Source organism: Ambystoma mexicanum, chromosome 10 (assembly GCF_040938575.1).
Source record: "Ambystoma mexicanum isolate Mex_15411 chromosome 10, UKY_AmexF1_1, whole genome shotgun sequence".
NCBI lineage: Eukaryota > Metazoa > Chordata > Amphibia > Caudata > Ambystomatidae > Ambystoma > Ambystoma mexicanum.
Genome location: NC_090932.1, coordinates 1,456,530,865 through 1,456,543,133, shown reverse-complemented (window position 1 = coordinate 1,456,543,133; position 12,269 = coordinate 1,456,530,865). Strand labels below are relative to the sequence as shown.

The following is a 12,269-nucleotide window of genomic DNA, read 5'->3' as shown; positions in this document are numbered from 1 at the left end:
GAACCAAAGGGCTCGACTTGGGTTGGAGTCACAGAAGAGAACACAAACACCATTTTAGAATAGAGTCTTGGCAAAAAATACCAATCGGAGAATTAATATTAATTAAATAAACCGGCGGTATGTTCGAGTTAAATGAGAGTTAAATAATTAAGTTGGTAGCCTTGAACAATGGGAAAATCCCATAGGGAAATATTTGCGGTCGAATATTAAAAGTAGTTTCCACTGCCACCAGCCAAAACTCGATCAGGGGGGACGGAGACGTGCCCCCTCGACTAACAGACCCCGGGGCAATCGAATTGCCCCGACCAGTACGTCCACAATATGATGGTTTGTGCTGGTTTCTGTTAATAATTTGGGACTAGTAAAGCCAATGGTGACTTTACATGCCCTGGGAGACAGTAGTCTGTCCCAGGGTATGGAGTCTATGGTGGGGTGTCACTAGGACACCCCTGTGTTACTGCGCGGAGGGTGCTGTGTAACACACATAGTAAAAACACATGAGGCTCTATGGAGTAAAGGACCCCATAGCCCATAAAACACATTAACAGTCAAAGGAACATCATAAATCATGCCCAAGAGTGGGAGAAAGAGAGTCTCACTCTTGGAAAGAGGAAAAAACAAACTCCAGAAATCCAGCAAAGCTGCTGGGGGACTCACTAGGTTAGGAAATTCAGCCTAAAGAGAGAATTCTCCCTAACAGAAGCCAAACTAAACGCTTAAACACTGACGCAGCCAGACGTGGCAGTTGGCATTGGAAAAGCTATGCAAACCTACATCGATAACTCTCGTCTCGGAATCGCTCCGATCTTCAATAAAACAGTCCTGAAATCGACTTGATTAATAAGCCCACCGTCCAACCCGAGAAACTGGCTTTGCGACTGGCGTATACAGACCAGTCGGTTGCAGCAAATGCAAACAGCTCAACAGTTCGATCTTCGGGTAATGAATCAACGCAACTAATCTCCATTTCACCTGCTGATCAACAAATAAACATCAGGGACGTCCAAGCGACCTCAGACCTGACCAAATCGCCCAGGTCGGCTGCAGAGTTTTTAGCATCAAGTGGCCTAATGGATGTAACTCAACACTGGGAATCCGATGCGAAAGCAGAAGGAACATTGGAATGCAGTCGCTCGAATATTTTTCCAGTAGGCGGTACCGCTACCCGAGAGATGACACCAGCAACCATCACGAGGATCAGCACTCAGCCTCCATCTGACAGAGCCACAAAGACTAAACTCACTGCCTGCCAGCCTGACGCTCGAGGCATGTCAATTTCTGATGCGCAATTAACTGGCTTTCCTACCTCGAGTCTCGAGGCAAACAACTCGTTAGACACCATACAAGCACGAAAGCACCAGTTACCAGAAGCCATATCAGCTAATTTGACTTGCCATCCACGCTCAAAGATTGCTGAGAAACCAACAAGGGAGACCCGCATCTTTAAAATGGAACCATCATCATCCAAAGATAGCTATATGGTCCTAAACAGTAAGTCGCTGCTCAGAATACTAGGAAAAATAGACAAATTGAGATTGCTAAGAACAGATGACTTCACTCTAATCGAGCTGTACCACAGGGATCAAAAAGCTAAAGACTACCTTCACATCAAAGCTGCTGCACTTCACGACGTTCCACTCTAAGTATTCAACGATCTCAAGCATACTGGTTTTATTCTTTTAGAACTTCCAGGGTCTCATGAGGAGCCTCGTAAAACCAAGTCAAGCGATACTCGGATCAAAAAACATTACATATCAAAAACTGAAGAACTTTACAATTCTAAGCGATAAGAGACATCTCTAAGATCGCGAGGGTATAAACGTCAAAGATCAAACAGACGCCAACTACTTGACAAAACCAAGAACGTAAAAGGCTTACCAGTTTCCGAGCGCCGCTGTCACATCAGGACAACATGGAGACTATAAAAGGACCATCGCGATTTGGCAAGAGCAGTCCACCTAGACGCACAACACCAGAACAAAGCGAGAAGAGAATACCGAGGGGCCCATGGAAATGGCTACAAGCAGCCCTAAACACACACTCCAAAAAGGTAGCAATTACAATCTAAAGACACACTGGGGTTTGTGTCACCCTAGCACGACCTCGAAGATGTCTCCAAAAAGTCCTAAACATGGACTCATGGAACACCAGAGGACACGTCCACTTAACCAACCCTGACAACCAAGACCTGGGGTCCTTTGACATCTTGTGCCCCCAAGAAACTTGCTGGTGGAGAAGCCCTCTTTAGATGGCTTTTCTATTGAGATATCGCTTGCATCAAAAAGCCTGCTTGGCCGCCCTTCGTCCGGCTTGTTAGCGGTTTGCATGGGATCAGGGCTCAGCTGTATGAATATCATGGTGCCATCGTGATCCAAGCTCGAAACATCGGACCACGACACAGCTAGCTATTATTAATCTATACTGGAATCCGCAGAAAACATCTACCGCAAACATCTGCAATTCAGTATCAGCTATCATTGACAATATCTGGACGGACCAAAGCATCATGCATATAATCATATGTGGATACTTAAATGCCAAATGTACAAATCCTAGTGGTCCCACAAACAGTCAGTTGGTGGAGGTCCAAAAAGCTAAACTAACTGACTTGGCCTGTACAGAAGATGACCTGAAAACAAACCTGCAAAGAGTCAAATTTAAAATGGATTGTCAAGACTGGATTACAACATCTGAAAAAGCAGAAGCCGACAAACTTATAAAAAATCTGCAAACAAACTTCAATAAATTGAAAACACCTTTGGCCTACTGCGCGAAATTCCCCGGCAAATGGTTGATGAACACCTTTATGAAAGCACACCTGAATCTGCTTCCAACTCGTGAAATCCTAGCCATTAGACTACAGACCAACATCAATGAATGCAGACTATGTGAGACTCCGAAGCAAACAAACTTCAAGACCCCTTCTGAAGCAGTGCCCCGAAATGAGACAAGCTAGAGCTGCGTACCTGACACCGCAATGCGCAGACCTGGCCATCGCGGAAGAGGAAGTATGTTGGAATCATCTGATCGCCGGGGAAAACACAAAATGGACCATTGCCATGGCAAAGCTGATAGAAATCGCCTGTGCAGCTCTGCAGATCTCGCTGTTCCCGGGCCTCAGTCTTGGGATCAAGAGGGAGGACTTCTGGGGGACTCCTGCACTGAAATGGCACGGTCACTGCTCGCAACCGGCAAACTTCAAACAAGTGCCTGTGTGTGTCATCCCAAATGGGTATTTGCTGATTTAGCTAACTGAGAGTGTGTATTCTTGTAGTATATTTGTGCAGTGTTATATATTGCTCCCTTCTGAAGAAGGCTTATTCTAACCGACAGATAGATAAATTAATAATTGTTCCATCAAGAAACCTTGTGTGTAAGAGTTTATTTGAATACTTGTCACTGTGAATCTCTGTGTAACTCCCCTACAGCTCACATTGACCCCTCTTGAGAGAAGCCTGGTTGCTCCACACGCTACCAACCTGTGTAGTGCAGACTTATATCAAAGGTTGGGTTTCTATTGCCAAGGGGTCAGGGTTGTTGTAGTGCACCCATAGAGTACTGCATACAATCTTGCCTAACAGGGGGGTAGGAAAAGGTATGCGAACTCAATCCCCTTAATCAGATTTCTTCTCTTCAGTAACCACTTCAGTGGATCCCAAATTCGCTATGCCGATTTACTTCTAGGATTTGTATTGTTTCGAGAGGTTCAGGGGCTGCAGGTGCAGAGGTCCGTTTCGGCATTGGGTCATGCTAAGTGGCAGTTCCATGCTCTGACAAGACAGTTCAGAAGACTGGACAGCTGGAAACCCTTGGCACGACAAAATGAAGACCTCCACATAACAGGCGACCTTAGGATATGAAGGCGGCAGGATTCAGCATGAGTTACCATAGTCGGGGCAGGCCCTCCACAGCTTTTCTTCTGTCGGGAAAGCTGAAACTGCAAGGACAGGCAACTTACTCCACAAGTTGACGATCTGCAGAATTTCAAGGCTGAACTTGGAACAGTAACCAGAGCTGCGAGGGGACCGAGCAGAAAGCTGGTCAGTCCATCAGGTGCTACAGGGACACTTCGGAAGGCACATATCTCGGGGTCAAGACAGGTTGTTGCCAGCAGTCCAGGCATCGAAGCATTGACAGCGACCTTCTGGAGATCAAGAGAGGAGGGCTTTACCAGGACTTGGTTGGAGGCAATGGTGGCCAGCTGCAATAGTTGTCCTTGGGTAGTCAGTGGAATGCAATTCTTCTACAGCACCCGCTGTGTTAAATAAGAAATTACTTACTGTAATGTTCTTTCTATGGATTCTTCTGGCCAATTCCTCATCAGATAGATATCCCTTCCAGAGTCAGCTGCTCGGCAAACTTTGACAAGCGGGTAATGCACCTTGACTCAGCCATCGATCCTTCTAGACTCGATGCAGCGGTTGTCAACTCTGGACTGGACATCGGTCTTGGTACATGTACTGCGTCACTACGCCCCCAAACCTCAGTTCTCCACGCCCCCCACCAAAGCTCAGCTGATGCGGAGGAAGAACAAGTTACTCTCTTACCTGGTAACATTCTTTCGATGGGGTGGTCCGACGACGTAGTCCATATCTATGACATGAAATCACCACAGCTGTGCTGCTTCGGAAAATCTTTGGCGTCTGCGTCGATGACGTCGATACAACGTCACTGAATGTTGTAAGTAGAACGCACGACGCCCATAGCCTCAGTGGTAGTTTTTTTCCCAGAACGTGTGGCACCAGTCTTCTGCCAGTCTGACACACAAAGCCTTGGGGAAACGTAAACTGCAATCGCATAAGAAATTCTGTAGCAGGGAAGGCAGGGTGTGAGCGATATAGAATACGTCGTCGGACCATCCCATCGAAAGAACGTTACCAGGTAAGAGAGTAACTTGTTCATCGAGGGGATTGTGTCCTCCGACGCATTTCATATCTATGACAGACTTCCAAAGCAGTACCAATAAAAGGAGGTGGGAAAAATGTTTAGAAAACAGAAATGTATAATGCCCAATCAAATTGGGAAGTAAAGGACCGCCTCGCCAAAGGCCAGATCCTGCCCACGGATGGAATCGAGGGAGTAGTGACGTACGAAAGTATGTACCGAAGCCCAGGTGGCTGCATCACAGATGTTACGAATAAGAACACCCCTCTGTAGGACAGTAGAGGTACCCATACCTCTGGTAGAATGGGCCCTGCAAGCCAACCGGTGGGTCTTTACCTGCCAAGCGGTAACACTCAGAGATAGCCAGAATAATCCAGCGAGACAAAGTCTGCTTCGTCACAGCTTGTCCCAAACGCTTTCCAGCGTGCCCAATAAAGAGCTGATCGTCCACTCTGACCCGAGACATGCGTGAAATATAAAAGCTTAACGCTCTCCTAGGATCAAGCCTATGGAGCCTCTCCTCTTCCTTACCAGGATGTGGAGGAGGATAAAACGCTGGAAGAACAACCTTCTGGCCTAAATGAAATTCCGACACCACCTTCGGAAGAAAAGAAGGACGAACTCCAAGGACAACCCTGTCCTTATGAAACACAGTGAAGGGTGGCTTAACTGAAAGTGCCTGTAACTCACTCACTCTGCGAGCGGAAGTGACTGCAACCAAAAATACAGTTTTAAGAGTTAACATTCTCAAAGGGCATGAATGCAAAGGCTCAAACGGAGCACCCATCAGAAACTTGAGAACAAGGTTCAAATCCCAACCGGGCACCTGGAAAGGTGACGGAGGGAACACATTAGTGACCCCTTTCAGAAACTGAGAAATTAATGGAATTTTGAAATAGGAACACTCTTCAGACAAGCGCTTAAATATGGACAGCGCCGCCAGGTAACCTTTAACGGTACCCACTTCCAAGCCCCTGCTGGCCAAAGAAAGCAAAAAAGACAGAACCATGGGAATGTCACATGCGAAAGGATCCACATTCTTAACCCTGCACCAGTTGCAGAACTTACGCCAACAGTACAGGGACTTTGTTGCGGGCCGCCTGGCCGAGAGCAACACCTAAATCACGTCTTCAGGGAGGTCCCAATTCTTATACCTCAACCTTTCAGAAACCAAGCGTGAAGGTTGAGGGATCTGACCTCTGGATGGAGAAACTAACCCCCCTCCCGTGAGAGCAGATCGCCTCGGTAGGGAAGACGACGTGTAGGGCAGATGGACCAGTCGAGAAGGTCCGGGTACCACGTCCTCTGGGCCCACGCCGGAGCAATGAGGATCATCCAGGAACCGAACGTCCGTAACCTCTGCAGTACTTGCGGGATGACGGGGACTGGAGGAAACGCATACAGCAGTGGGAATGACCACTCCACCACGAATGCGTCTCCTAAGGCTCCTTTTGGAGGAAATTCCCGCGAGCAGAACCTCTCGCACTTCCGGTTGACACTGGAGGCGAAGAGATCCACTTGAGGGGTCCCCCAAAGGGTGAAGATCTCCAGGAGAATCTCCTGAGCCAACTCCCAGTCGTGAGAGATCGCGCTTTGCCTGCTCAGAGTGTCCGCCGTCTCGTTTTCGTCTCCGGCCAGATGAACCGCAGAGATCGAAACTTCCTGCTGGATTGCCCAGATCCAGAGCTGCATCGCCTCCCTGCACAGAGGAAGTGACCCTGCCCCCCCTTTTTGTTGAGGTAGTGCATGGCCACTGTGTTGTCCGTCAGGATCAGGACATTCTTCCCTCGCACAGTCGGCAGAAAAGCCTTCAGGGCTAGCCTGACGGCCCTCAGCTCCAACAGATTGATATGGAGTCTGGACTCAGACGGAGACCAACGAACGCTGACTGTCAACTCGTTGGCATGACCTCCCCATCCCGTGAGGGATGCATCCGTCACGATCGTCACCTCCGACCAGGGTAGCCAAAATGGAGCCCCCTTCATCAGATTGTCTTCTACGGCCCACCACAGAAGGTCCTGGGCGACCAAGGACGGCACCTGAACAGGGTCCGACAACCTGCCGGAGGACTGAGACCACTGGAGCTTGAGTGCCCATTGCAAAGATCTCATCCGCAGATGAGCCTCTGGCACCAGAAGAATGCAGGATGCCATGAGGCAGAGCAATCTCAAGAACTCGAACGCTGGGAGACTCTGGGCAAGCTGAAACTTGTGCACCATCTGCTGAATGTGATGAGCCCTCACCTGGGGAGGAAAACACTGCCCCAGGGATGTGTCGAGCACAGCTCCGATGTACTGGAGCCTCTGAGTAGGTGTCAAATGGGACTTCTTTAAGTTGAGGGAGAAGCCCAGCTTGTGGAGGGAGTGGCAGGTGACTGACAGATGATCCAGGACTTGCTCGGGAGAGCGCGCCCTGATCAACCAATCGTCCAGGTACGGGTAGACGTGAATCCCCCTTTCCTGAGGTGCGCTGCCACCACTACCATGTGCTTGGTGAAGACCCTCGGGGCGGAGGTCAATCCGAACGACAGGACCCGAAACTGAAAGTGCGAGTCGCCAACCGCGAACCTCAGGTACTTCTTGTGCTTTGGATGTATCGGCACATGAAAATAAGCGTCCTTGAGGTCGAGAGACACCAACCAGTCCTGAAGTTGAATGGCCTGGAGGACTTGAGAGAGAGAGTAACCATTTTGAACTTGTCCTTCCTGAGGAGTTCGTTCAAACCGCGCAAGTCCATGATGGGTCTCAAACCCCCGTCTTTCTTGGAAATCAAAAAATAAGGGGAATACCATCCCTTGTTCCTCTCCGCTACAGGCACCAGTTCTATGGTGCCTTTCTCCAGCAGGGATTGAATTTCCTGCACAAGGAGCGGATCCGGACTCTTCAAAGAGAGATTCCCCGGTGGATTGTCTTGAGGCCTCTGCCGGAAAGGAAGACAGTAGCCGTGTGTTATGATCTCCAGAACCCACACATCCGAAGTAATGGCGCGCCACTCAGCAAGATGCTGCGCCAGCCTTCCCCCAACGGCGAACCATGGGACATGGGCTCATAACTGAGCAGAAGCGGCTGCGGCGTTGCCCGAGGGCAAAGAGGCAACAGCCTGAGCGGCCTTGGCACCTCAAGTACCTTGTTTTCCACCTCTGGCACTCCTACGGTGGCCCCTTGACTGGCAGCTCCTCTCGCTTTACCAAAGGATGAGTAATAACGAAAGGAACCTCCCCTCCATTGCTGTCCCATAGGGCGAAAAGGCGGAGGTTGGCAAACTGCAGCGCCCAACGACTTCGCTGCAGCTTTGGAGGTCTGCAACCTCTCAAGGCTCTCGTCAGCCTTGCTGCCAAAAAGATGTTCCCCGTCAAAGGGCATGTTGAGGAGCCGGGCCTGCACATCAGGAGCAAAACCCGACTTCCGCAACCACGCAAACCTGCGTATCACGGTGCTCGCCGCCATGGACCGGCTGACGCAATCTGCAATGTCCAAACCCGACTGAACAGCCTCACACATGGCATCCTTGCCATCCTGAACCATGGCAAGGAAACCATCCCGTTCGTCCCCTTCGGGAATATGTTCAGCCGCTAAGGAAACACAGTTCCACAGAGTGTGCGTGAAACGTGACAAGGCACATACGGAGTTGACCGCCTGAAGCGCCATACCCCCTGAAGAAAACACTTTCTTCGCCCAGCCGTCAAAACACTTGTCGTCCCTATCAGGAGGGATGGTAGGATACGACGCCTGCTTTGCAGGGGCCGTAGCCGCCTGCACCACCAAACTCTCCCGAGTGGGGTGCCTGGTCAAGTAGCAGGGGTTGCTACTGGGTGGGTGGTATTTTCGCGGCAAAGACTTGCCCACTGCTGGGAGACTCTCCGGAGCAGTCCAAGCTGCCGCCACCCTCCTCTGTAGAGCCACATGGAACGGCAGTACCGGGTCAGTTGGTGGACCTTGGTCGAGGATATCCGTAAGGTCATCCTGAAGAAAATCCCCTGGGGGAGCAGACCATCTCAAGTACTCTGTGACCCTAGACATAAGGCGTCGGTACGAGGAGTCGGCATGAGTGCCAGGCTCAGGCCTACAAAACTCCACCTCCGGAGGAGTCCAGCCCACTGGCATAGTGCAGGGACTGCTGCAGGTCCTCAATCTGGCTATGGCCGAGAAAATCTCGTCTGGCACCGTATCAGGAACCATGCCATCATCAGAGCCCTCATCCACCTCTGAAATAAACTCAAGATGGCGGTAAGAAGGCACAGAATGTGGAACAAAGCCATGCTTGACCTTGGCCAGAGCCTTTCTAGGGGGTTCCACCGAGCCCCGGGGTACCCCCGTCGAAACAGCCTTGAAAGGCGTCGAGTGAATCGGCGTCAAAGCCGAACGCGGCACCAACAGCATCGATGGCGTCAACACAGGCCTCGAGGCCTGAGCCGAGCGTGTCCCTCGAAAGCCTGGCCGCCGATGGCGTCGACGACTTCTTCGGAGGCGGGGCCTCGAAAGAGTCTGTCGACGATCTCGGCACCACCGGCATCAACGTCTTCCTCGGAGACACCACAGGTGCACATGGTCTCGAGCGCATCGAGGACCAGGACCTGGCCCAGGCATGACGAGAACGATTCCCCTTGTCCGAGCGGGACCTCTCCCGCGAATCGTGCCGACCACCCGAGCCCGAAGGCGTGCGAGTAGCGTCTCTCGACCGATCACGACCGACCCCACTCGGAGGCGCGGACGGACCGGTGCCCTGCGATTCGAGAATCGCTACCATTTTCTTCCCGAAGGAAGCTCATTCCTCCGGCGTCGCATGCTTGGTGGGATAAGCGAACCGCCGATGGGCGGAGTCCTCGGATGAGGACGGGGAAGGCGACCGATGACTGCGCTTCCGGGAGTGCCTCGAAGAGGCAGAGGAGTGGCGGGACCGACTCCGGGACCGAGACCCACTGGACTTCCGACGACGATGCAGAGAGTCACCCCTCGAATCGTCTGTCGAAAGCCCCGCACACCTCGACTTCCGAGGCTTGGACACCTTACCTACCGACAACAACTTCTTGCGCTCCCGCAAGGCTTTGGACATGAGCTACTGGCAGTCTACACAGTCATCCGTGTTATGGGCCTCCCCGAGGCACCAGAGGCAGGCGTCATGCGAGTCCGTCACCGACATCTTGGACCCACAGTCCCCGCACTTCTTAAAGCCCGGACGCGGGGCGGAAGACGAGGTAGACATCTTCACAATACGAACAGGTTCGAAGAACCGAGAAAGAACAGAAACTCCAAAGAGTCGAGGCGCACTGAGATCTCTGAGGCGAACACGTTCGCGGAAAAAAAAACGGAACTAAGGCTACGGGCATCGTTCGCCCTACTTAAAACATCCAGTCATGTCGGCCGTCGGAGGAGGTCCTCGAGGGCAGCGTATCGACGTCATCGACGCAGGAGCCGAAGATTTTCCGAAGCAGCACAGCTGTGGTGATTACATGTCATAGATATGGAATACGTCGGAGGACCCAATCCCCTCGAATCAAACGATTCGGCTGAGACAGCCACGACTCATAGAAAAAATACCCCCAAAAACATTAAGGAACGGAACCGCAAAAAGGACGCGGAAACACACAAATGGGTTCTACAGTATCCTGTTAAACAAGAGCTAGTTTCTTTCTCCCAATAGAGAAGTTAGTCATCAACTGCAGGCACTTTCAAAGCAGAGTTGATGGGAGGGTGATGAAGAATCTGCGGGAGAAGAATCCATAGAAAATATATTACTTCAAGTAATTTCACCTACAATGGATTGCAATCTGCCGCAGATTCCTCATCAGATAGATTACACAAGCAGCATGTGTTAAGGAGGTGGGATGAAAGGCACTATACACATAAACTTTGTGAAACCACACCCCCAAAACGAGCATCAGTTCCACAGGCTACATCCAGGCAATAGTGTTTGGCGAAAGTATGCAGTGAGGACCAAGGTGCCGCTCAGCAGATGTCACTGGCACCCCCCTTTGTAGAGCCAAAGAGGTGGCCACTCCCCTAGCAGAGTGGGCCCTGATGCCCGGAGGTAATTCCTTCCCTGCATTGAGGTAACATTCTGAAATGCAGAGTGTGATCCACCTACAGTTGGATTGCTTGGAGACAGCCAAACCCTTTCTTGCGAGAGGGCTACGAACAGTTGGGCAGTTTTTCTAAATTCTGCCGTTCTTGCAACATAAAAGAGCCCTCTTCGGTCCAGCCTATGGAATCGCTCCTCCTTGGAGGCATGCAGAGGTGGATATAAAACTGGCAGGTCAACAGACAGATGGAACTCTGAGACAACTTTGGATAAAAACCGTGGTAGAATATTAGAAGAAACGCTCTCCCTGAAAAAAAACGTATATGGTGGCTTGCACGACAGGGCCTGCTGCACACCAACCTGTTGGGCTGACGTAATGGCGACCAAAAAAGCAGTCTTCTGAATAAACAAACAAATGGAGCAAGAATGCAAAGGCTCAAAGGGAGCCGCCATGAGGAAAGTGAGAACCAAGTTAAGGTCCCAGTTTGAGACAACAAAGGGAACAGGCGGAAATGTGTTCACAAGGCCCTTCAGGAATTGGGCCATAATGGGGATCGTAAAGAGAGACCTTTGATCCGAAGATCTTTTGAAAACAGAAAAAGCCGCCAATTATCCATTGACTGTTGCAACCTGAAGGCCTGACGGGGCCAGTGACAGAAGGAACTCCATCAAAGCAGCGGTGGGTAACAGATAGGGTCAATCTCGCTGTTTGGGAGAATTTATATTTCTGTGCTAATTCCCTTCAACATTAGAGACCCCCAGCTCTTTTGCTGGACTTAGGGCTTTTGATTTATTCCCCCTACAGTGTGGGACCCTTTTCTCACTCTCTCATGTATGTTTCCTGACTAGGAGTTTTGTGTTTCACTGTTTCATGGAGTCTGACAAACTCCATAGGCATCCGTTTTCTCTATGGTGATAAAAAGCACCATAGGTGCAGCACCACTAAGAAGTCCCTTGGACTTCACAGGAATGTTTAATTATATTATCTTGGGTGAACTACCGTTCCCAAGAATAGTAAGATGATCCCTGTCTTACTTAACTTCCTCTTTGTGGAACACTCACCCACCCACCCACCACCCTATGTGTGGTGCTTGGGGGTTACTTAGTAATTTCCCATCACACTTCTCATGTGACATTTTTTGTTACACTAACATACTTTAAATGGCTGGTGGCAGTGGTTTACTTTTGACTATCAGTGTACATTTTTACCACAGGCTGAATCCTCAGCTGCAGTACAGCAGCCATGGGTGACCATTTTCCCAAAATGGCCCCCCCGTCTTCTTTTTTCACCATTTTCTGTTTGTTCGTTGCTTCTTGGAGTTTACTCCGTTAGTTGAAACCGGTTTGAGCGCTTTGTGTGTTTTAGC

At 50.3% G+C, this 12,269-nt stretch overlaps 1 protein-coding gene across 10 annotated transcripts in view; it reads right to left on the bottom strand.

Annotated features, from left to right (window-relative positions):
• Positions 1-12,269, bottom strand: part of ATXN2 (ataxin 2) — a 2,542,428-nt gene that overhangs the window by 759,091 nt on the left and 1,771,068 nt on the right. The gene's annotated exons all lie outside the window — the stretch shown is intronic.